Source organism: Felis catus, chromosome E2, assembly GCF_018350175.1.
Source record: "Felis catus isolate Fca126 chromosome E2, F.catus_Fca126_mat1.0, whole genome shotgun sequence".
Taxonomy (NCBI): Eukaryota; Metazoa; Chordata; class Mammalia; order Carnivora; family Felidae; genus Felis; species Felis catus.
The window spans coordinates 40,218,431-40,245,237 of NC_058382.1; the positions used below are offsets into that span (position 1 = coordinate 40,218,431).

Consider the following 26,807-nt stretch of genomic DNA (forward strand, 5'->3'; position numbering starts at 1 on the left):
AATTAGAATTAAGAAAGCAAATGCAAAATATGAAAAGCCCTTTCAAACATCTGGCTCAGAAGTTTTTATATTCCTTAAAGTCCTGAGGATTCTACAAGAAGTCCTAAAATTTACCTAATGATTCCAAATTCCTAAAAGATATTAAACTTTGGATTGGATAATGAGAAATTGGAATTCCTAAGAATTCTTAGGGATTTCTGGGATTATAAATTAATCCTTATTTCCACAGCACTTTTAAAGTATCTTTGAAAATAATAATGAACACCAACAAAATACACAGTGAATCTTTTTAATGATGGGATTGTATTAAAGGTGTCAGAGGAGATTTTATTAAAAAAATGATAAAAACTATACAAATGTTATTTCTGTGAACAAAGAGGTTATGATAAAATTACATATTTGAATATTATGCAAAATAAACTCTGCTTGATAAGAAGCTATTTGTTAATAGAAACATTATATGAGGGAATGTAATCACTAATGAGTGCCAATTACAATAATTTAAAATTATAATAGCAGATATTTTATATTTAAAACTTAGCATCCTTACAAATGAAAGTTTAAAACACATGTGGCTTCATTTTTTCTATCCTATAGTTTTAATTATTGTTTCACAATTTTTCCAGATGTTGAAAAATTTCTTTCATTTTGTACTGATGTTGGTTGCACTGCTATGAGCTCATCCATAGCAACATCCACTGCAAGTTGGGTGTCGTATTATGTTTTATAGAAGTTCATTTTCTTCTTTAATAATAAACATTTTGTCTACTTCTCCTGATTTTTATCTGGCTATTGAAATCTGGATTTCTTTTTCTACTTCCCATTTTAGATGAGTTTCTAATTTCATGTTGGAGTATTCCACATCATCATTCATATATTCTCTTTGCATTTTTTCTTTCAAAGATCAATAGCATACAGTGAATATCCAAACACTCTAAAACCCCAGTGAACATTATTCAGTCATATTTAAATAATGTAACATGCAGAATATCTAGCAAAACTAACAGCACTTCACATAATTATGCATTGAAATTGTCAATTTAAACATTCATTTGCTTCCAAAAAGTTGTTATTTCTTGCAACACCACTGTTTAAAATGTATCGTATGTCTAAACTTAATATTTAATATTTTTGCACGAATGACTCACCTTTGGCAACAGCAAATAGCATCATGAACATTTACTATTACAGGGCAACAGCTATGAGGAAGATTAAATCATCAGATGGCTATTGCTTATTTTTATGTATTTCTATCCTGGTTCCCAGAAATATCCACTCTATAATTCCACCTATTAGTATGCCTTCTCTTGTTTCTACTTGATATTATTTGATTCCTTCTATCCAGGAGTCTCTCCATGTTAACTTGGCTGTTTTTATTTCCCAATTATGATTACTTTTTCTTTTTTCTCTCCAAATAAACAGATCCTCACAAATTATTATGTTAGTACCAAATGACGAAATATTTATGTGATCCAATTCCCAAGGCGGGGGGGGGGGAGGGGGAGTTTGGTGAAAGAAAACAAAATGAAAGAAATAAACCTACAGATACAAGGAGCTCAGTGAAATTTAAGCATAATGAGTTGGCTGACCCAATCATGACTTTAAACATCCAAACAACTGAAAACTGAAGACCTGAAAACATCCTGAAAAGAGAAAAATAATACACTATCAGGGAACATCAGCCCTAATGACTAACGATTTCTCATCAAAAACCTTAAAGGATGGAATAAGGTGGTACAATTACTTTTGTAGGGCTAAAAGGAAAACAAACAAACAAACAAAAAAACTGGAAGTAAACTCAGAATTCTATATCCAGAAAAACTGTATGTTAAGAGTGAAGGTATTCTCAGATGAAGAAGAACTAATAGAATCTGTTGCTAGCCATCTTGTTCTAAAATAATCACTAAAGGAAATTCTTCTGACAGAAAGAATGCTATGGATGGAAAACTGGAGAATATTAGCGACAAAGTGAAAGCAACAGGAATATTTAATATTTGGGCAACTATAATAGACTAAGCTCCTCTTAGATCTTTAAAGTGTTTAACAGTTCAAAGCAAAAAGTGGTTATACTGTCTGAAATGGTTTTTAATATATCTGGAAGACTTAGTTTATAAGAAACTATAACAGAAAGCAAATAAAGTAAAGAAACTCTATGGTTACTTGTTGCTACTAATTATACTGTAAAAACATTAACAATATTATGATCTCTAAAGTAATAGCATTTAAATAGTACAGTCAAATATACAATAGTCGAGTTAAATAGGAATACTAAAAATGTTAAAATATGCCAAAATAGATAGGAAAGTAAAAACAAACAAAAGGGGACAAAACAGAAAAGAATACCATTATAGTCTTAATCCAAACATACCAGTAATTTCATTCAATATAACCTAAATACACCAATTAAAAGATAGAGGTCATGAGACTGCATTAAAAAATATGCCCCAACCATATGCTGCCTACAAGAAATTCACTTCAAATATAATGATAGAAGTAGGCTAAAAGTAAAAGCCCTGGGGGGGGGGGGGGACAGATACCACACAAGTTCTAATGAAAAGAAAGCCAGAGTGACAATATTATTATCAGACAAAGTAGACTTCCAATCAAAGAAAGAGAGAGGCATTACAAAATGATAAAAAGGTAAATTCACCTAGAAAACTTAACCTCAAACGTGTATATATAACTTACTACAGAGCTTTGGAATATACAAGCAAAACTCATAGAAATGAAAGGGGAATTGTTAGATAAAGCCATAATAATATTGGAGACTTCAACACCCTTACCCAGTAAAAACCAGGATTAATATGAATTAGTGCTTATAAAATCAACAAGGACATAGAAAAACTGAACAGCACCATCAATAAACTGGATCTGATTGACATTCACAGAGCACTTCACTGAACAGAATATGCATTCGAGTGTAGATGGAACATACATCAAGATGGATCACATCATGGATCATCAAACAAAGGTTAACACATTTAAAATAACAGAAGTCATATAAATTTTATTCTCTGATCACAATGAAATTATACTAGAAACCAGTAACCATCACTTACCTTGGAGACATTATATCAACTCTTGCTTTTAAAAGTTCATTCATATAAAGAAGGTTTTCCATTGTAATACATAAAAACTCAAAAACCCTCATGAAATATTACTAAATAGGATTCAACATAAATATCAATAATAGTAAGCCACAGCTACTTGCGGTTTATAAGAATGCAAAGCTTGCTTAATATGTGAAAATAAAAACATACCCTAATATAGCAATAGTCTAAAGAAGAAAATCCACATACACCTATCAATTCATGCCAAAAAGCATCGGACCAAATTCAGCTTCCACCACTAATATAAATTCTCAGCAAATCAGAAATCAAGACAACTTGTTCAACTTAATAAAGGGCACCAACAACAAACAAAAAAGAAAAAAAAAAATGAAGCTACAGCTAATCTCACACTTAACAGTCAAATACTAAATGCTTTTCGCTAAATTCAAGAACAAGACAAGCCTATCAGCTTACACCAATCCTATTATACATACTATCCCGTTAAATAGGAAGCTATACCAGGCTCAAGATGATACTAAAAAGGCATACAGATTTGAAGTGAAGAAATAAAACTGTCCTTACTTGTAGATGATTTGATCATTCAAGGTCCAAGTCTAAAATCCCAAAGACTCTAAAAACAAAACAAAAGGATAAAACCTCCCAGAATAAGTGAACTTATCAAAGTTGCATGAAACAAGGTCAACACGCAAAAATCTATTATATCCTATGTACTAGCAAAATAGTATAGAATTATAATCTGAAATTCAAAATTGATATTGTAAATATTTAAAACACTTTAAAATAATGTTTGAAACAGTTTCAAAATGAATCAATGATGTATAAACACATAAAACAGAGACAGGAACTGTATGCTGAAAACTGCAACACAGTGATGAAACAGCCAAAAACAACCTTAACAAACGAAGACGTGGACTGTGTTCATGCCTTGGAAGACTCTACCCGGTAAAGATGTCGTTTCTCCAAATTTCTTTACAGATTTAATTTGAGTCCAATCGAAATTAAAGCAATGTATTTTTGTAGATACAAAAAAACTCCTAAAATTTATCTGGCAGTGTGTAGGATGGACATCACCAACATGGTGAAGTAGGGCACAGCAGCCCCCGTCCCTCCACAAACAACAATTCGAGAGTTATCCAATGAAACCAGGACTGGGAGAGCTCAGGTGTGTCCACTCAAGAGGCTTTGGGCGCATAGAGGAGCGCGCGCACGCACACCGAATAAGCTACACAAAGCTAAACTGCGAAAAAAAAAAAAAAAAAAAGCAGAACAGTTTCACTTTGTATCATCCCATCCTGGAGGATGGTTCTGCTTGGCAACAGAGGGACACCTCCAGACCCCACAGGGACCCCTTCACTGAAAAAGGGAGAACGGGGACAGTGACTAGCTTCCCCAGGCTCCAGGGCACTGCATCAGAACCCGCTTGCGTTCTGCGCCCCCCACCCCGGAGACTGGTGGAGCAGAGCTGCCCAGGAACCGCTGGGAACAGGCAAGAAAGCGGAGCCCGCGGTACCAGTCACACACAGCGCGGGAGCAGCCCCAGTTCCCCAGGAGCCTGCTCTGCAAAGGCCTTCAACAGCTTTCTGCTGAGGACCTCAGCAGCCCTGGCAGGGCTCAGAAACCGGCAGCTTTCATCATTAAGAACCTCGCCTTGGAAGGCGGACAACACCAGCAGTTTGTGCCACCAAGGCAATCAATACCCAGCCGACCCACCACGGACGTCTGCAACTTTGGGGTAGGAGGGCTCCCCAGGTTTTCATTTGTTTGCGGTTAGTACCTGCCAGGGTATCTGCCTGCTCCACTCCTCCTCTTCCACTCCAGCAGCCCAAGCCAAAGCCACAGAAGACGGACGCCCTGGGGCCAGGATGCGCCCAGACCGCTGTCCTCGCAGCTAGCTAGGGCTTTGGCTGTCAGCCCCTTAAGCTCTTACAGCTGCTCGGTACCCGGATGTGTTGGGCTGTCCCCTTGCTGCGCCCACCTCCACGCGCATGCCCAACAACTAACTCGTGCAGCGCCCACACAACAAAAGTGCGCGCCAACAGCCAACCTCCCTGCAGGTGTTCCTGGTCCCAAGTCTGGTGGTGACTCTTGTCACTAGCCTGCGGTGTTGTGGGTGCCCACAGATAGCACCTGTAGGTCTGCATCTGCATACAATAGGCCCTGACTCAGGTCCCAGGCCTCCACTGCACACGCCTGCCGCTAATCCGTGCAGACTCAGGAGTACACGGCAACTTCCAGAGCCGGACTGCAACTGTTGCGCCTGGATCTAATCGCCACTCGTGGTTGCTTCCTAACTGGTCCCTGTGCACGGAGGACAAGAAGAGACGGAAGACAAAGGCAGAGCACTTCAGACTGGTAGGTGGCGATTTTAATAAGCAGGAATTTACTCATGAGGCTTGTCTTGGGCAGTCGCAAAAAAGTAGACCTCCACGCCAACCGCCAGAATCTTAAAAAAAGCATGGAGGTCTTAATGGAGTTCAACTGCTGTGGATTGAGTGCAGGTGCCCTGAAAAATGCATTACTGTTTAAGGGCTATATCCTTGAAATGGCTACATCTGTGGAAAGAGTGGGCTAAGCGTATACATCTGGGAGTGGGTGAGGAGGCTCTAATGTCCCAAATGCGTGTGACAGGTCAACAGAGGGTCACGTCCTCTGGATGAACTCCTGTAACAATTTATCCCTTATGATTGGGTGTTTTGATTTCATATGCTTCCCCCCCCCCCCATGCCTTTTCTTCAGTATACCCTGAGAGGTCAGCAAGTTGTTCACTAGCATGGAGGTGGCATGTTTGGCAACCGTCTGTTTGCACCATGCTGGTGGGACTTCCCACTGCAGATTCCAGTGTTCCACTTCCACCAATGATCCATTGAGAAACTTGGGGCAGTGGCTCCTTCCTGTGATTTCTATGCCTTTACCATGTTGTGTGTCTTGGCAGGGCTTCCCAGTCTGGCATATGAGTAACAGGCACTAGTGGTTGATTATTTAAATGTATTAAAATCTGGGCAAGGTGGTTTTACTTTGTAGTAATTTAATCTGCTGCTTTAATATTCCTTTCTTTCTATCAACCCTGCTGCTTGTAGGTTATAAGGGAGATGGAACCAATATTAAATGTCATATTCTTTTGCCCAGTCTTGCGTACCATGACCTTGAAGGTGTGACTCTCAATCACTGTCTATTTGACAGGGGTATCTGTACATGGTAGTTAGCTTCTCCAATCCCCCCATGGTGGTGGCCTGGTTTTCAGAGCAACAGGAGAAGGCTTGGGTTAGGCCATACTCAGTGTCCACACAAACTAAGGCATACTGAGAGCCCTCATTCAGAGGGAAAGGGCCAATGTAATTTGTCAATTCTTTATCTGCTGGGAACTCTGGATAGCTGACCCCAGATTCCTTTGGCAGTTGCCTCAGGTGTTGTTTAGAACATGTAGGACCTGCTGTTATTGCATTAACCAAGTAACTGTATTTCAAGGGCAATTTAGCATCTGTAGCAATATGTCATCCTATATGGGTGCTATAGTGGCCATTCTCCCTGTGTATCCAATCTACTGAATCTACTTTTGTATCTACTGAAAGGTTAGTTGCCAGGATTCATATTTAGGCTAGGACACCAGCTTCCTGATGGTCAGGTGGCGTCAGTGCATCATGAGACAAGACATGGAAAACAGTGAGAAATGTTCTCAGGTTCTTGCAAGAGAACATAGATGTCCTTCCACTTATCCTGAATCACAAGGGCTTATTCAGGTTTATCCTTCCACAGGAGAAAGGGGAGTTCTTACCACAGTATGTTTTTCTTTAAAGTTGTCTGGTCATATCTGATTCTATGCATAGTTTTAAATATGACATTCTAGTCAAATCTTTGGTAATATAATCAGTGTTTTCAATTGCTACCTGTAATAAGAAGAACAGAATCTTAATGAAATTTGCAAATAAAGGGGGGGCCAGGTTGGCTCAAGAGGTTAAGTGTCTGACTTCACCTCAGGTCATGATCTTGAGGTTGACGAATTGGAGCCCTGCGATGGCTCTGTGCTGACAGCTCAGAGCCTGAGACTGCTTCGGATTCTGTGTCTCCCTCTCTTTCTGCCCCTTTGCCGCTTGTGTATTCTCTCTCTCTCTCTCTCTCTCTCTCTGTGTGGGTGTGGGTCTCTCAAAACTGAATAAAACATTAAAAATTTTTTAAAAAAATAAATTTTCAAATAACCATATTACCATGAAAATTAAAAATATACTTGTGACCAAAAGGACATAATAGACATACAGGAAACATTCCATCCAGTAGAATACCCATTCTTAAATAATCGTAGAACATTTTCCAGCATCGATTATATGTTAGGCAACAAAATAAGTCTTAACAAATTTAAGAAAGTTGAAATCCTAGCAAGTATTTTTCCTTCCACAATGGTTTGAATCTAGAAATAAATAATAGGAAGAAATTTGGAAAACTCACAATTATTTGGGGATTGAACAACATGCTCCTGAAGAACCAATAGGTCAAAAACAATTCAAAGGGAAATCAAAAAGTATTTTGAGACAAATGAAAATGGAAACACGGCACACCAAACTCAGGGGATGTAGCAGATCAGTTCTAAGAGGGAAGACTACAGTGATTAATAACTATGTGTGAAAATAGTAAATAAATAATAAACAGTAAATAATAAATAGTGAATGATAAATAGTAAATAGTAGTAATACTAGTACTATTTTAATAATAGTAAATAATAAAATAGGTGTGAAATAAATAACCTAACTTCATACCTCAACAAACTAGAAAAAGAACAACCTAAGTCCAGAGTTAGTAGAAGGGAGGAAATAACAAGGATCAGCTGGAGATAAGTGAAATTAACTAGAAAGACAACATTAAAGATTAATGAAACAAAGATTTTTTTTTAGAAAAGATAAAATTGGCAAGCCTTTTAGCTAGACTATGAGAAAGGAAAGATTGAAGTCAAAAGAAAGAGGAAATACCACAACTAATACCAGAAATGCAAAGGATCATAGAAGACTTTGATATGCCAACAAATTTGAGGATATAGAAGAAATGGGTAAATGCCTAGAAACATACCATCTACCAAGATTAAATAATGCAAATATAGAAAAATCTGAACAGACCCATTAATAGTAAGGATATTGAATCATAATGAAAAAAACCTTCCAACAAAGAAGAGCCCTGGGACAAATGCCTTCACTGGACAATTCTACAAGACATTTAAAGAAAAATTAACACCTGCTCCTAAACTCTTTAAAAAAATTAAAGAGAACTCCTGCAAACTCTTTCTGTAAGGCCACCATTACTCTGATACCAAAGCCAGATAAAGACACTACATGAAAAGACAACTACAGGCAAATATCCCTGATGAATATAGATGCAAAAATACTCCACAGAATACTAGCAAGGAAACTTAACAGCACATTAAGATTACACACCATAAACAAGTTGGATTTATCCCTGGGATACAGGGATGGTTCACCGTATGTAAACTTATGTCACTTTTACAAAATGAAGAATAAAATCTGCATGATCACTTCAGTAGATGTAGATTTGATAAAATTCAACACTATTCCATGATAAAAACTTTTAAACAAATTAAGTATAGAAGGAAATCCCAACACTAACATCATACTTGGTATAAGGTGGACACTTTTTCTCTATAATCAGGAACAAGACAAGGATGCCAACTCTCATCACTTCTATTCAACATAGTACTGAGAGTCCTAGCTAGCAAAGTTAGACAAGAAAAATAAATAAAAAGGCACCCAAATAAGGAAGAAAGAAGTTAAACTTCATCTCTTTGCAGAAGACCTGATCATATATATAGAAAACTCTGAAAACTCCAGCAAAATCTGTTAGAATTAATGAATGGATTTAGTAAAGTTACAGGTTACACAATTAACAGAGAAATAAGTTGCATTTTATATACTAAGAATAAGATATTTAAAAGATAAAATAAGAAAATAATAAAAATTAAGAAAAAAAATCTTATTTACAAAGTCCTGAGAAACAATAAAATATTTAGGAAAAAAAAAACTCATCTTTGAAAACTATAAGACGTTGATGAAAGAAATTGAAGAAGATATTAAGGAATGGCAATATATTCTATGTTCATAGATTGGAAAACATAATATTGTGAAAATGCCCATAGTACCCAAAGTGATATATAAATCGTATGCATTCCTCCTCAAAATCCCAATTACATTTTCCACCGCCATAGAAAAAAACAATTCTAAAATTTATGTGGAACAATAAAAGACCCAGAATGGTGAAAGCAATCAAGAGAAAGAAAAACAAAGCTGGAGACTTCACATTTTCAGATTTCAAAATATGTTACAAAAATACAATAATTAAAGCAATGTAGTACTAGCATAAAGATACATATGTGGCCAATGGAACAGAATAGAAAGTTCAGAAATAAACCTATGCATATAAAGTTACCTGATCTTCAATGAGAATTCTGAGAACACACAAATGGGGCTGGGATTTTCTCTTCAGTAAATGGTATTGAAAAAACTCTATATCTACATGTAAAAGAATAGAACTGGACCTTGGTGTTAGACCATGCACACACACACACACACACACACACACACGCATACACACAAGCTAAATGTAAGAACAGAAGCTATAAAACACCCAGAAGAAAATAGGAAAAATATTCTTGACATTGGTCTTGGCAATGATTTCATGTATATGCTTTCAAAAGCTCAGGAAACAAAAACAAATAGGCAAGTGGGACTACATCAAACTAAAAAAGATTCTGCATAGTGGGGCACCAATGTGCTTCAGGTGATTAACTGCCTGACTTTAGCTCTGGTCTTGATCTCTTGTTTCCTGAGTTTGAGCCCCTCGTCAGGCTCTGTGCTGATGCTTAATTGTCTGGAGTCTGCTTCAGATCCTGTGTCTCCCTTTTCTCTCTCTTTGACTCTCTCTCTCTCTCTCTCTCTCTCTCTCTCTCTCTCTCTCTCTTTCTCTCTCTTTCTCTCTCAAAAATAAATAAATATTAAAAAGGAGGGACTAAATAAACATTAAAAAGGAGGAATGGCGCCTGGGTGGCTCTGTTAAGTATCTGTATTCGGCTCAGGTCCTGATCTCGCGGTTCGAGCCCCGTGTCAGGCTCTGTGCTGATAGCTCAGAGCCTGTAGCCTGCTTCAGATTCTGTGTTTCCCTCTCTCTCTGCCCCTCCTTCCCTCCATGCCCTGTCTCCTTCTCTCAAAAATAAATAAAAAATATTTTTTAAATAAAAAAAAAAGATTCTGCGCAGCAAAAGAGATAACCAACAGAATAAAAATGAAACCTATAGAATGGGAAAATAACTAAACAAGTACTAGCACACATCATGTACCCACCAAGGTGTTAGGCATTGGGAATTAAAAATAAAAACAAAACACAACAGTCATGGTATCTGCCCTCAAAGGACTCTTTCCCATGAAAGATAGGTAAATCTATGATTAGTATACACTGAAATTTGGATTATGACAAAGTTATCCACAAAATTCTGTAGAAACACAGAAACAGTGCCCCAGATGTAGCCCTCAAAATATTTCCGAGTCCTGGCAGATGCATAGGAGTGAGCTAGCAAGTACAACACAGGAAGAAGAACAGGATCACATTTTTTAAAGTGTGGCACATTCAAGGAATTTCAAGGAATTCCCTGAAGGTGGATACATAGAGAAATAGGGAGAGACAAACCTAAGAAGATGTTTACAGCCAGTGATACTAGAATGTGTGTTTCACATGAGAGAGAACAAATCTGATGATTTGGTTCTGCCTTGATTAGCTCTGAAACCCAACCAAAAGTTTCTCTGAAAATTGAGTAAGCAAGCCAGATTTGAAAATGCCATTTTTTAGTTATGTTTTCGTAGAGGAAGAGGGATTGGCAGAACTAAACATCTAACCCTAACCATTTTTCTGCCTTGTATGTTCTGAGAATCCTCAGTAGCCAATATTTGAAAACCATTGCAGTAGTAATTGGGTAGTGACTAAGGGACTTCCAGAAAAGGCATTGTAAGGCATGTACAATTTGGAGAGAAAAATATACTTTCTCCAGTCAGTATTCACAGAAAAGGAAGTCTCTGAAGAAGATAAAAATTAAAAGTGCCATCTTTGATTCCGGTAATCACCAATGTATACCATTGCTATAAATGGTAGGCATGTGGCTATGGCAAATTGAGTCAGCTTTCATTTTTAGGTTAAGCAGGGAATGCTTAATGGGAATTTTCCCACTGCCTTAGTCATAGCATGGCAATGCAAAACAGGGCTGGCCTAAAGTTATTGTCAGGCATTTACTTGTAGTAGTAGACATTGGCCAAAACAAGTTGTTTAATGAATAAAAGACTTCAATGTTTTTATTATAAGAGAAATCAGCTCTTACAAGCATGCCTAGATCAGAAGTTCTGTAACTGTGTTTCTGCAAGAATATTCATGTATAGTAAGTTCCCCAGGGACATTTATGCCTATAAAAGTTTGAGGATCTCTGCGTCTAGACTGCCACCTGTGTGAGACCTCACACTGAAGTCTTACACAAACACTGGGCACACCTCTTCCAGCACTGAATGGAAGACAAAATTTGGGAAATTCTTGAAGATTTCAATGTTACGGATGGGGGAAATGAGACGAGAGAGTTTAGAAAGCTTGCCCGAAGTCACATAATCCTTCGCAGGTCTCCTGAGAATGAAATCAAGTTACTTTACTTGATAAAATAACCAATGGATTCACTAATGTTTTTGTCACCCCTCACCCCCAGATAACCCTGCCTCATTCCCAAATGGACATTTCAAGTCACACGGAGACCATTTATACCTCAAAGAAAAGATCACTTTTAACAAGTAACAAAGGGAATGCAGATGTTTCAGTCCAACTGGCTGAGGGGGTGTCAAAGAAACTGAAATTAGTGATGCTCAGAAATTATCATTTTGCCAACAGTTTCAGGTTTTGCTCACATTTAAGGACCAGAACAGCCAAGGACCAGAACAATCATTTGAGCTTCACATTATCTTTTCCCTTTGGTCTCTTAAGGACATGCTAAGAATTTGTGAAAATGGACACAGCCAGATGTCCAGAAGGAGCAAGAAATAGAGAACAGGGATGAATTTAAAGGGTTTGAAGCATCTAATCAGGAAGAGACTTTTTTTTTTTAAGTGAGTTGAGTTGACTTTTTGTATGCAAATTTGGATCAGGAAATCTCATTTATACCCTAATGAGGATGTGAAGTTCCTAGGAGTTCTCATCAGCCATTGGGCATTTGGCCTCCTGTAACTGAGAGAGAGTTCTGAGATTTTTTTTTTTTTCTAATTCAAGTCAGATTGACAGTGTCTCCAGAAAAACCCTGACCTGCCTAGAGCTAGGTGATAAATAATTAAGGTGTTGGGAGAGATATGGTGGCTCTCACCTGCTTGATCCCTTCAGATGCCAGGGGCTTTCAGACTGTAAGGCTCTGAGAGAATGTTCTTTTCTGATGACTTAGACCTAGGAGAGAATCCGTAGGAAGTAAAGCAATTATACTCATTGTGTAACTTAATGACACAATGTAATGTGTCTGCTAAGTGGATGTGAATATATGTGGGTTATTAAAGCAAGGTTATGGATCTGAAGAAAGCAATAACCAAACTCTAAAACATTTATGACAATATTTAACAAGCTAATATTAAGCAGACTTTTTAAGAAGTTTCAAGCAACTTCATGTAATAAATGGAGTTAACCAAAAAGAAACAGCAGCCTCAAAGAGTATCAGTCCAATCAATCTTTTTCTCATTTTGTAATAATTTATTTGTATTATTCTCTGAGACACTCTGAACATATGTGTTTATTTCTGCTTTGATGTATTGAAACTCATTACCAAAGGGCTTTTTCTAAATATCCTCTGAAATATTTATATAAATTACAGACATAACAATACTGTTTATAAATTGACTTTTATTTTATTCTTTTTCTTTTTCCTGCACCCAAATCTTAGTAAACTCTAATCTCAGCATCTAATTGTTGTGATTCTGTTAGTGGGGACAGGGAGAAGATCTCAGGGTTTATAACTCTCCATCTGTGCTGGAAAGTTGACATTTGTTGCATAATATTGTTTTTGTCAAAAAAACCAAAGAAGTGCAAATTGTGTGCATGCAAGATACTGTGACCTTTTTATATATTGATAACATTCCCGGTTGCTGATTGCATTATGGAGTGTTGATGTCATGTACTTGCCCTATGCCATACTGACACTTTTGCTTTTTAATTTAATCTATAAGGAAATCCTATACAGTTACTGTTTAAAATTTTTTAATTGTAGGAAAATATACTTAACTTCAAATTGGCCATCTTAACCATGTTTAAGGGTACATTTCGCTGACTTGAAATATACTCTCATTGCTGTGCAGCCATTACCACCATCCGTCTCCAGAATTTTTCTCATCTTGCAAAAGTGAAATTCTGTAACCATTAAACCATAAAGCCCCATTCCTCTCTTTCTCCCCTGCTTCTTAAAACAGTCATTCTATTTTCTGTGTCTTATGAATTTGACTACTCTAGATACCTTTTGTAGTGGAATCATGCAGTATTTGTCCTTTTGTGATAGTTTATTTCAGTTAGCATAGTGTCTTCAGGGTTCATCCCTATTTACAGCATGTATCAAAATTGCATTGCTATTTAAGGCTGAACACTATTCCATGATAGGTATATACCACATTTTGTTTATCCATTCATCCATTGTTGATCCACTCATCCATTGATGGGTCCATAACATGGACCATATACTCTGGCCCATGACATACTTTAAGCTGAACTGAACTATTACTTGAAGATTAATTCATAAAACAATGAAATAATGGTCAAAAAGGTCAAACTCGTTGCCTCTTATCATCCAACATTTCTCTAAAGAAGGTAAAAGAAAGCTAGTGGTAGTTAGTTGTATCTTAGAAAAATTAAGAGTTGACATAAATGACTTTTACCTTAGAAATAATAGAGCTGAATTTGGTTGAAAGTGGTCTAGTAAAGTACACATAGCAGCAACCCCACCCTGAAGAACCTAATGTATCTTTGTCATCTTCAATTAGGTATCCATTGAAAAATGGTACATCTCAAACAAAATGTGTCATTTCTATGACATTCATTTCAGTCCTCCCTTGCAGGCAATATGACTACTACCCACTGATGTGTTCAAGTCCAGATCTTGACACACATCTCAGATTCTTACGAAGTCTCTCTCACCACCACCTCCGACCCAATCCAAGTATGAATTCTTATACATAGCTCACAAATGTATCAACTTGTTTCATACCTTTTGATATTTCCATGTGCTAGGTCATTGTGGTTGCCTTACTGGAACAATTTCATAACTGGCCTCTGATTTCATTTTTGTCTCTCAGTCCCATTTTCTAAAATACAAACCTGGTAATGTGTTCCTCTTATCTCATATATTTTTACGAGGTTGTCAGTGCCCTTAGGATAAAGTCAAAAGCCCTGATTTAGCTTGAAAGGACTATTACGACTGTGCCATGTTTTTTTTTTCTTTTTTTTTTTTTTTTTTTATCTCTGCCTACTCTGCTTTTCTCTTCCCTTAACCTTCTGTCTCCCTTCAGCTTCTCAAATGCATATTCTCAATTCTGGGACTTTGTACTCATTGTCATCTGTGCCAGGAATATCCTTTATCCCTCTTACCCTTGCAAAGCTGACTTCTATTTCTATATATGTTATCAATGTAGGAGAAATTCCATAGCTGTCTTCTCTTGACCCACAAATCTAAGCAAAGTGGTCCAACTCACTGCTTTCAGTCAACATGTGATTCCCCTACAGAAATGTATCATATCGTGTTATAATGGCCTTTTAGTTCATCTGTACTTCCACCAAACTAAAATTCCATGAGGGAGAATAACACATCCATTTTGTACATAATTTCTTCAATCCTCTACCCTAATGCTTGGTGTTATGGGTCGAATTGTGTCCCTGCAAAATTCAGAGATTGATGTCTTAACCTTCAGTATCTCAGAATGTGACTCTGTATGGAGATGGGGACTTTAAAATGGTGATTAAAATTAAATGGTGTTTATATAAATGGACCCTGATCCAATATGACTGGTGTCCTTATAAAAAGAGGAGGAGACACCAGATAGGTGTGCACAGAGGAAAGACCATTGGAGAACACAGTGGGAAGGCAGACATTTGCAAATCAAGGAGAGAGGTCTCAGGAGAAACCAAACCAGCCAAAATATTAATTTTGGTTCTAGCCTCTAGAACTATGAGAAATAAAATTTTGTTGTTTAAGCCACTAAGTCTGTGTTATTTTGTGCTGGAAGCTCTGGTAGACTAATATGCTTCATAAATGTAGACAGTCAACAAAAATGTGTTGAATGAGTGAAACACAGAAAGGCATAGTCAAGGAAGGTTTTCATGGATTTTTAACTGAACTTCACATTGATTATTTTATTAACACAAGTTATGCTTCTGTTGTGAATCCTTTATTCTGCTACACATTTTTTTTCACTTGTAACAATCTTGCAAGTTAGCCATTATTACCTCTACTTTTCAGGTGAGGAAACTGAAGCTCAGGAAGCTTAACTGAGTCTTCTGAAGATACCCAATTAGTGGTAAAGATGAATTTCAAACCTATGTGATTGATAATAAGTCCAGAACATTAGTATGGTAATCTAATACCTCCTACATCATCTCCTCTGATCAGGTTTACTTTAGTTTGATTGTCTCATAAATAAAGCAGTACCATTATTCTTTTTTTTTTTTTTTTGATAACTGTTTCTATAATCAAGGAGAACTTGAACGTAAATATGGTTTTATGGTTCCTGATACCTTAAATAAACCATATAAATTACCTTGACAGATAAGATGTGCTCAATGTACTGTCTACAGTTGGCTTGAGTCTGTAAGATGTTAATTATTGGATGAATTGAGAAAGTTCACATTAAAATGCCAGTATAAAAAAACATGTTTTGATAGTGTAAAATTAATATAATTCACACATGAGAGTTTATTTTAAAATAAATTAATTATAGGGGCACCTGGGTGACTCAGTCAGTTGAGCGTCTGACTTCAGCTCAGGTCGTGATCTCACAGCTCGTGAGTTCGAGCCCCACATCAGGCTCTGTGCTGACAGCTCGGAGCCTGGAGCCTGCTTCTGCTTCTGTGTCTCCTTCTCTCCCTGCCCTTAACCCACTCACATTCTGTCTCTGTCTCTCTCAAAAATAAAATAAACATTAAAAAAATTATTTAAATAAATTATTCTTTTTTTTTTTTTAATTTATTTTTGAGACAGGGAGAGACAGAGCATGAACGGGGGAGGGCCAGAGAGAGAGGGAGACACAGATCTGAAACAGGCTCCAGGCTCTGAGCTGTCAGCCCAGAGCCCGACACGGGGCTCGAACTCACGGACCACAAGATCATGACCTGAGCCGAAGTCAGACTGCTTAACTGACTGAGCCACCCAGGCGCCCCAATAAATTAATTATTGTTGCAGCACACATGTAAACCTGACTCTGGAAGTGTAGTATGGTTGAAAGCCTATTCAGTTTAGCATCAGAGGCAACTGGTTTCATATCTCACCTGTAAGATCTACATGTGACATGTTCTTGATCCTCAGGTCCTCTCCCTGGATGCCATTTTTCTTTAAAAGAATGTGAACCCCAAGGAATGGTTGTGAGGCTGGAAAGAGCAAACTCATAAAACTCTGACACATAATAGGTTTTCGATCAATGTTTTTAACGTCACCTTTGACATGAAGGAATAAAGATTTACTTTAGGATGTTATAATGGAACATCTCCTCAAATCTAGAGTAATTAAGCCACATCTAAAATTATTAGACGAAGAACTGGAAATAATGAGTTTGCATAGTTTACCTAGAGCAAGGTCTTATAAGCATAAAACTCTGAGGACATGTGATAGACTTTGTCAGTTAGACCCCTTTCTTTTCCTAGCAGCACTTCCAAATGGCTACTGTCTGTGATGCACTGGAAAATCGCCTTTCTGTCCCTGGGCAAGTACAGTAGAGCAGAGCCTGCGTATATAGAAGGTGGCTGGTGCTTTGGTCATGTCTTGAGTGTTAAAAAACTACAAGGAGGAAGCACTTTACCTTTGCCAGGCCTGCAAGTTATCTTTAAGACTGCTTCAGGGTATTTTACTTCATCCGTGATCATCTCCTTTATTACTTAACAGAAGGTCAATTCGTTCACTGTCTTAAAGAAATCTTTAAAATCCTGTCCATCCACTGTTAAACTATTAGGGCTGACAAGGGGAAGGGGGTGGCCTACTACTTCCAATAACTTACTCTTAGTAACTGCTATAGAAGCCATGCATGAATAAAGGCATTCTGCAAATCTGGCATGCTCTGGTTGTCTTTAGTTTGCTGTTGAGTATGTCATGAGTGATGAGCTCTGACAAGTGCACAGTGGAAGACAGTGTCTTCCTCCATTTTTCTTAATAGGTTGATAAGCTTCAGTCATTTCTTCACTATTTCCATCATGTTCTTAAAGAACTCGCCTAAATTTTGCTTGCTTTTTCTTTAAGGGATTCTTAGTTGCTTGAAAATAATGAATTCTATACATTTCCCCTCAAAAAAATACTTATCTCTGATGTTTCTGCTAATGCTGCCTTTTCTGTGTTTGACTACAAATACTTTCCTGTATTTCCATTATAGTCATAATGATAATGTCTGCTTGGCTATGTATGCAACTAAAATATACATATTGACTGAGATGTCAGCAAGGTGGTAGAATAGGAGGTCCCTGGCTACAGCCACCAGCCATAGAAAGAGCAACAAGCAATTATCCACAAAATAATGACTTTTTAAAAATCCCAGAACCCAGGGTGAAGGTAAAGGATCCCTTTGGACCACAAAATACAAGAAAAGCCTCATTAGAAGGGTACAAGGAACAGTTTCAATTGGCATCACCCCTTCCTGAGGCTGAAACAATGCCACGCTAAGAAGGACTCTCTGGGCCAACGGTTTTCCAGCGGAGAACAGAGAGCACCCAGTGGATATCCAGCTTCCACAGCATTTCAAACTACTTCCTAAGAGGTCTGTCCAGTTCTTTCTCATGGGGATCAAGGAAGAAGTGGTAAGGCTAGAATATCTAGGTTGAGCTAAGAACAAAGAAGTGGGGGGCAAGACTCACAGTGACCAGTAGTCACACTGCATCCCTGCTGGCGGTGTCACCTGGCCAGTGAGCCCACCCAGCCATTTGGCCCACCCATGGAGCCAAGCCTGCGGTCCTGTTGTGCTAAAGAGCACAGTTGGCAGTTCTGCCTGGCTGGGATTTCCAGCCAGCAGTCCAGCCCAGCAGCAGGGTACAGCTGCTGGTCCCACCCATACAGGGAGCCAAGCCAGAGACCCTGCCCAGCTGTAGAACATATAACCCATTCAGACAGCAACCCTGTCCTATTGCAGAGCTTAGCCTAAGGCTCTGCTTAGGCAGAGAGCTAACTGTGAACCCACCAAACTAAGAAGCACATCCAGAAGTTTTGAGGGGCCAGAGAGCCCAGACAGTAACCCCACCTGATCATTCAGGTCATGGAGCCCAGCCCCTACTACCACCCAACTGAAAGATACAGATTCCAGTCGATCAGCAACCTTGCCCAACTGACCTGCCTGAACTGACAGCCTGGTAGTAACCTGAACCTAGGAGGGAGAACAGCCAGCAGCACTGCCTGGGAGGAGAATCCAAGGAGTGATCCTGATGGACTATATAGGGAATAGCCTGTGGCTCTAATCAATTGCAGAGACCACCCTGCAGCCTTGCCTGAAGGCAAATCCCAGCCAGCAGCCACAGGTCTCTGGAAAGCATATCCTGGGGCTCCACTTGACTGAGTGATTGTGGATTCCAACCTATGGATCCACTCAATTTCAGAGTCCAACCAGTGGCATTACCCTACCAGAGAGACCTAATAAATGAATTCAGTAAAGTTACAGGATAGAAAATCAACATAAAGAAATAAGTTGTATTTCTATACGTGGACAGCAAGCTATCTGTAAAAGAAATTAAGGGAACATTCCTACTTATAAGGGCATTGAAAAGAATTAAATACTTAGGAATACATTTACCCAAGGAAGTGAAAGATACATACAATGAAAGTATAAAACATTGATGAAAGAAATTGAAGAAGACACAAATAAATTGAAAGATATCCTGTATTCATATACTAGAAGAATTTGTACTGTGAAAATGCCCATACAACCAAAAGTGATTTACAGATTTAATGCTGTCCCAATCAAAATCCCAAGGACAATTTTCTCAAAACTAGGGGAAAAAAAAAAAAAAAGTTGGTATGGAATCACAAAAGACCCTGAATAGACAAAGCATTCTTGAGAAAGAAGAACAAATCTGGAGGCATCACACTTCCTGATTTCAAACTATACTTTAAAGAGATAGTAATTAGAATGGTATGGTACTGGCATAAAATAGACTCATAGATCATTGGGACAGAATAGAGAGCCCAGAAATAAACTCCCTTATATGTGATCAACTGATCTTTAGCAAGTGTCAAGAATACACAATGGGGAAAGCATAATCTCTTCAATAAAAGGTATTGGGAAAACTATAATCACAAGCAAAAGTATGAAGATGAATGGACCTTATCTTACACAACTCAAAAAATCTTCCTCAAATACTTAAATGAAAGATGCTAAAGCATAAAGCTCATCAAAGAGACTTTGGGAAAGTTTGACATTTGTCTTGGAAATTATTTTTTGGTTATGATGCCAAAAGCACAGGCTACAAGAGCAAAAATAAACAAGTGGGGCTATATCAAAGTAAAAAGCTTCAATACAATAAAAGAAACCATCAAAAAACCACAATATGATCTAGGAATTGGAAACAGAATCTCAAAGAGATATGTACACTCTCATGTTTATTGCAGTGTTACTCATAATACTCAAGATATGGAAACATCATAACTGTCCATTGATGGATGAATGGATAGAGAAGATGTGATATATGTTAGCCATGGAATGTTAGTCATGAGAAAAAGGAAATTCTGCTGTTTGCAATAACATGGATGAACTTTGAGGGCATTATGCTAAGTAAAATAAGCCAGAAAAAGACAAATACTGTATGGTCTCAGCAATATGTGAGATCTAAAAAAGTTGAAATAGAATGGTGGTTGCCAGGGAGAAATGGGGAGATATTGTTCAAAGGAAGCAGACTTGTTGGGATCTAATGGGTGGCTGAGAACCCTAATTGAGATCTAATTGGGATTCTGGGTGGCTGAGTCAATTAAATGTCTAATTCTTGATTTTGGTTCAAGTCTTTATCTCATGGTTTGTGGGACTGAGCCCCACATAGGGCTCTGTGCTGACAGCATGGAGCCTACTTGGGATTCTCTTTCTCTCCTCTTTCTCTGCCCTTCCCTCTCTCTCCCTCTCAAAATAAATACATAAAATATTTAGAAAAATAATAGTGACAGTTGGTGTACACAAGAAGGTAGGATAGTTTATTTTCATTATTGTTATATTTTTATAATTTTTCTTTTTCAGAAAGTAAATATATCATTATTTCTGGAATTTGAAAAATTCATAAAAATAACTATAAGTAATTCATTCATGGTCTATCACAGAGAATAATTTTTAATAATTTCATATAGTTTATGTATAATTTCCTTTTATGCATATGTTGATATATAAAATTTATGTATATATAAATATAATTATATATTTTAATAATATTAACTTAATACATACAAATTCCCATATTATGAGAATTTTGTGAGCATTAGTCATGATTACATAATTTTCCATCCCATAGATATAGTTCCATTTATTTTTGTCTTTATTTCCATTTGGTATATATTTAAATCTTTGATATTTATAAATTAAAAAAAAGCAAAGGACAAAGATCAAGGCATTTTGTTGAACCTCTAATACTCCCAGGAGAATACCTTCAAAATCACTAATTTCAATTATTGTGATGAATTATTTGGTGTAGGGAATGTGTCTCACCTTTAGAGCCGCAAGCTTATTGAAAATATCCTGCCATGTGGTATCAATTTAAATATTTGTTAGAAAATGAAATAATGACTAATATCTATAAATACATACTATGAAATTGCTTTCTGTCTGGTTGTCATGTCTAGACAAGGATCTGAGTAAACATAATCTATAAAAAAATCAGTAGCAGATATTTATTTAGAATACCAATATGCAGCGATCTCTGAAGTAATACTAGTTGCTCTTAATAGCACCTGCTTTTTGGACACAGGCCAAGTCTCTGGGAGTTATTGGCAATCCAGAGTTAGCCAGCAGTCTGAGGCCTACACTCCAAGAGATATGGTAGGACTGGGCTTGACATAAGCTGAAAATGAGACTCAGAGTCATGTGCGTGGGTAGGCATGGCATTGCATCAGTGGTCTTTTTTTTTTTTTTTAATTTTTTTAATGTTTATTTTATTTTTTGAGAGAGACAGAGACAGAATGCAAGTGGGTTAGGGGCAGAGAGAGAGAGAGGGAGACACAGAATCTGAAGCCATTTCCAGGCTCCAAGCTGTCAGCACAGAGCCCAATGCAGGGCTCAAACTCACAAACTGTGAGATCATGACCTGAGCTGAAGTCAGATGCTCAACCAACTGAGCCACCCAGGAGCCCCTGCATCAGTGGTCTTTAAACAGTAACAATCCACAAGGCCTCTGTTGTATCAGTATGGGAGAATAGAACATCAGGGTTTTGTACTCCCATCAACTTACCTTATCCATGAATCTCCATACAACTTTTTCTTTTTTTCTTTTGCTCTCATTCACATAAACATACCACTTTTGGAGTCTAAGGGACTAGCTGAAACCAAAATGTTGACACTTAGAGGTAAATTGGCTGTGTCTTATCTCCCTCCTCCACATCTCAGGGTTATTGGGAAGATGATGTGATGATATCTCTAATGCATTTGGCACAGCTCCAAGGAGTGAGGAGGTGTATATGAAATGCAGTTTCTGATACTCCCCCCTCTTAGTGTTGATGACATTTGAGCTTAAATAATTTAAAGAGATTGATTTTTATTTAAAACAAAGCAAATAACAACAATAAACTGCTTGAATTTCTGAGAGTCAACATTATAGGGCCATTAAAATTTGTGAGCTGGGAAATTCCATGATAAAAAAATGATATTCTGGGAGAAATATTTTGTCAGCATTTTGAAAGGGAGACGGAAAGTGGACAAGAGGGTTGAACATAAAGATACAGCAGTTGTAGGAGTATTTGTAAGAATATCAAAAAATATACGTGTGTAAAATAAAAGAATTTCGGCAGCAGAGTAGCTGTGGAATTTCTTAATTTCCAGGAAGAGAAGAAAGGCATCATAAAGTTGTACATGTTTATTATTTAGACTGTTTATATAAGTATTTATAAAGTTGTATATGTTTATTATTTAGACTGTTTATGTCAGTATTTATCCCAAGAAACACAGTACTTTGTCCATAGATCAAATAAGGAAAAGAAGTCAAAATATTTTATTTTGGGGTAAATGCACTAACTACATTTGGAATAAGATGGAATGTAGGTGAAACCCAAGTGAGTAAGATTAGTCATTTCTTTTTTTTTTTTTTTAATTTTTTTTAACCTTTATTTATTTTTGAGACAGAGAGAGACAGAGCATGAATGGGGGAGGGTCAGAGAGAGAGAGACACAGAATCTGAAACAGGCTCCAGGCTCTGAGCTGTCAGCACAGAGCCCGACGCGGAGCTCGAACTCATGGACCACGAGATCATGACCTGAGCTGAAGTCGGACGCTTAACCAACTGAGCCACCCAGGCGCCCCAAGATTAGTAATTTCTAACATGTTAAGTCTTCCAACTTAAAAATATTGAGGAAACACAAAAGAGTTACTGCACTGTGCCTTCTATAAGAGTCTAACTTAATGTCCTTCTCCTTTGATGAGGCCGTAAGACTAGCCAGATCCAAAAATCATCCTCAAAGGGGTGTTCTATAAAACTGAATAATTATAGCTTCATTTAATCTCATTTATTATAGCTTTGCCATTTATGAGGAATATACTACCTTTACAAATAACTAACAATACTGCGATAATTTATGGTTTCCCCTGTTATAGGGGGACGATGTAGGTTGTTGAGGGTAAAGGTACTACTATTTCTTATTGGAGTATTGTTACTTATGGAGATATCTTGATTTTCTTTTGATGCTTATAATTTTTTACAAAGAAATTTGGTTATCACCGCTTTCCCAAGATTATTATGTGCACAATGAATAGTAAAACGTAACATAGCTGAACCGAGATACATGTGCTATCTGTACTTACTAAGTGACTGGCTCCCACACACCAACTTCCTTGTCTGAGATTAAAGTTCCGCTAAAATTATAAATCAGTTAAGTACATGGAGTTCTTGATCTTTCACAAAACAAGATGTTCAATTTATGATTAAAGGTTTATAAGTGTCCTTAATTGAAATGCTTTCAATTGTACCTAGAACAGCAATAGAGAATTCAGATGCCTTTGAAATGTTTTGGTATATATTCATTCAAAATGGGAACACATAGCATAATTGCATTATGACAGTAAAGCATTATTTCATATCAGTAGTAATAATTGGAGTTTGGAGAATAAAACTAATTGCCCTGCACTTCATTTGGTCTGGAAACATGAGCAAGTATCTTGGCTTTGATTGCTCCTTGGAAGGTGATTAAAATTAGATAATCATTGTGTTCCAAAGGGCAATACAGAAGCACAACTGAGTAAGCCATGAGTGGTGAATGTGAACTCCATTCTGATTGGGGGTTTCAACTATGAAATCCATTAGATTTGCTGCTTTTGTTTGAGCAGCTGTTGATCTGCAAATATATTCAGTGTAAATGTTTATATTAAACATTTAGACACAGTGTGCAGTTTGCATTGTTTTAATCCAATAAAAAGGTATCCACAGCCACCCAGTTTTATATCTGTTTGCTTTATAACGGATCCAAACACATTACCATGAAGATTTTTTGTTTGTTTGTTTGTTTGTTTTCCCCCAAATGAGCGTTGCACGCCTACTTGCAAGAGACAATGAATCGAGTATTTTGGTGAATTGTTGGCATGTTGTCTTTCTGAAATGAAACTAAACCTTAGAAAATATCCCAGTATATTAAATTCAAGAGCCAGTGCCTCTTCTTAGTGGCATAATGGGAAAGTGAAAATTGTCTGGAATTTATTCCAAAGAGACTTACTTAATGGTAACTCCCTAAATATTATGTCATTGGATGGTAAAGTGATGTGCATAGTTTAAGTGTAATTTGTTTTTGTCACTAGAATGTAATATTGTAGCTCTGTATTGCTGACTCCTTTAATATCGGAGATGTATATGGCAGTGGAACAGAAAATAAATACATAGGGGCGCCTGGGTGGCTCAATCGGTTAAGTGTCCACTTCAGCTCAGGTCATGATCTCACGGCATGTGAGTTTGAGCCCTGCATCAGGCTCTGTGCTGATGGCTCAAAGCCTGGAGCCTGCTTTGGATTCTGTGTCTCCTTCTGTCTCTCTGCCCCTTCCCTACTCACACTCTGTCTCTGTCTCTCTCTTTCAAAAATAAATAAACATTAAAAAATAATTAAAAAAAACAAAAATACATAGCCAACACCCTTGTTAATCACCTGTTTATTTTAAAAGTCTTGCTATCACTTTAACTATAATCCTGTTTCAGAATAATAACTTTAGATTTTTTTCAGCGAATGAAGTTTGTTTAATGACTTTATGGGACTCTCCAGTATGCCATGCTTGGGAGTTAGATGGAGCTATGTTAACTTTGTGCTGTTATAACTTATCTAAAGTTCACCTTAAACACTCATGTAAATATAAGGCATGGTTTATACCTTATAGATTTATTGTGAAGTTTGAATGGAACATTGTAAATGACTTCACCATCAATGATGTCTGCATACAGCAAGTGAATAGTGTATAAATACTTCCTTCTGTAGGCAGTTTTAGTATAAGCTGGGAGAAAAGTTTGGTCTGCCTGAGTTCCTATAATTTTCTGTATTCATTGTCACTGAGAGGTAGCGCTGTTTGTTTTTGGGTAAACTAACAGACTGGAAATAATCATTAAAAAATAATAAATAAAAAATAATGAAGAATCAACTGCATAAAGGGCAAAAACACATGATGTTTTAGTTTGTTTTTTGTCACCTTCCAATGCCAATGTCACAGCTAGGACAGGAATAACCAGTATGGAGACAAATGACTTTTGAAATGCCACCAGGTCTGTGGAACAAAAACTTGATGCAGTTTTCTGTTTGCGAGTGACTTTGATCTTATCCCCAGTTGCTGCTGGTATAGACTTAGGGCAGTACCCAGAGGGAGGGAGGGATGGAGGGAGAGGGAGGGATGGTGAACCGTATGTACTTCTTGGGTCTGTCTGTTTTCGGATTATTGTTTCCTAGACCCTTAGTACAAATGTCTCTTTTATTGTTTGGTTAATAGTTTCTGTAAGTGTTTCTTATTGTGTGTGTCATAAGGATCCATAAGTTAAATGAATGACTTCTTAGACAAAACTGTTTTTCAAAAGTTATTTGAATGGTATCACTGATGTACTAAACCTTTAACTCTTAAATAAGTACACATTTCTTCTTGTTTCTCTTTAGAACCCTCCATAAATAGTTGGTAATAGGTGTAATAGAGGTCAAATGAAAAGAAATTAGGATTTTTAACCTTATTATTGAATTAATGGTATATCCCCCATGCTACCATTGAAGTGACACTAACTTTACCATGTACCTGCGAAGAATAATTGGATGAACAGAGTCAAGAGATAATGACGTAACATCTGGCATTCACCTTACTCCTTTGCAGAGCACGTTTGAGGTGCCTTATATCATTTGGTTATTGTTTTATTTCAGTATGTTCAGTGTTGTACTCCAAATCCCACAACCCATTTGCCTTGTAGGAAAGAAAACTGTGTACCTCTTCACAATTTGGCTGAAGCCTAACTTCTAGATTTTTCTCAGGAGAGGATCTTAAAAATGAGTTGATGCACAACTTTGAGAAAGAATATCAGAAAGGAATTTGTCTAAGATTTCAGAAGAGGCATCCCTTAGATAGCACATGTTGAGAGGTACAGTATGCTAAATAGTCAACTGTGTAGGAGGTGGGATGGGAGATGGCTTTCTTAGTTTAGGAAATAGGGGTAAATAGAGGGACAAAGGGCAAAAGGGCACTGGAAGAACTGAAAGGGAGTGTATGTTGCGGAGAGGTTGAGAGATTGCACAAGAGAGAACCACTGAGTGAGGTGACAAGAGTGAGTGATGGCAGGCTAAGACTCAGAGAAGAGAGGAGAGAAGAGGGGGCAAATGGAAAATTAGAGAGGAAAAGAAAGAAAAAGAAGGCAAGGAAAGAAAATGGGAATTGTGTAAATGTGGGAAAGGGTAAGGGATGCAGGGCTAGAACAGAGCATTGTAAGCCATGTTCAAATTTTGAACATCCTGTAAATGTTATGTAAACACTTAGAGTACTAAAGATGACTGTGCCATGATCAAATTTGGGAAGTGTGGTTCCATAAAGGAAAGAGGATGATTTTTCCCTTGAGAAGTTTAAAATCTAATGGAGAGAGGAAGTAGAGAAGAATATAACAAAAACAATGCAGAATGGCATAAACAAGATTATATGATTAAATAAAGGGGGATATCATAATTTCTCGAAAGAAAACCAATCCAAACCTAAAAGAGAAGATGTAAAATAAGTTGATATTGGAGATCAATCTTCAAGAACTAATAACTGTCAGGGGAAATATAAGCAAATATGTCCCAGGCAGAGGAAACAACCTAGGGTGGTTACACTAGAGAAAGGAAGAAAG

The 26,807-nt window shown here is 37.3% G+C and overlaps 2 long non-coding RNA genes across 2 annotated transcripts in view; one reads left to right on the forward strand and one right to left on the reverse strand.

Annotated features, from left to right (window-relative positions):
• Window positions 1–5,187, reverse strand: part of LOC123382276 — a 211,530-nt gene extending 206,343 nt beyond the window's left edge. Inside the window, exons 1-2 of the long non-coding RNA XR_006590402.1 lie at window positions 4,846–5,187; window positions 3,633–3,681 (exon numbers count right to left, since the gene is read on the reverse strand). This is a non-coding gene — a long non-coding RNA (uncharacterized LOC123382276). The remainder of the gene's footprint in view (window positions 1–3,632; window positions 3,682–4,845) is intronic.
• LOC123382277 overlaps window positions 4,371–26,807 on the forward strand; it is a 514,364-nt gene continuing 491,927 nt past the window's right edge. The window contains exon 1 of the long non-coding RNA XR_006590403.1: window positions 4,371–5,423. This is a non-coding gene — a long non-coding RNA (uncharacterized LOC123382277). The remainder of the gene's footprint in view (window positions 5,424–26,807) is intronic.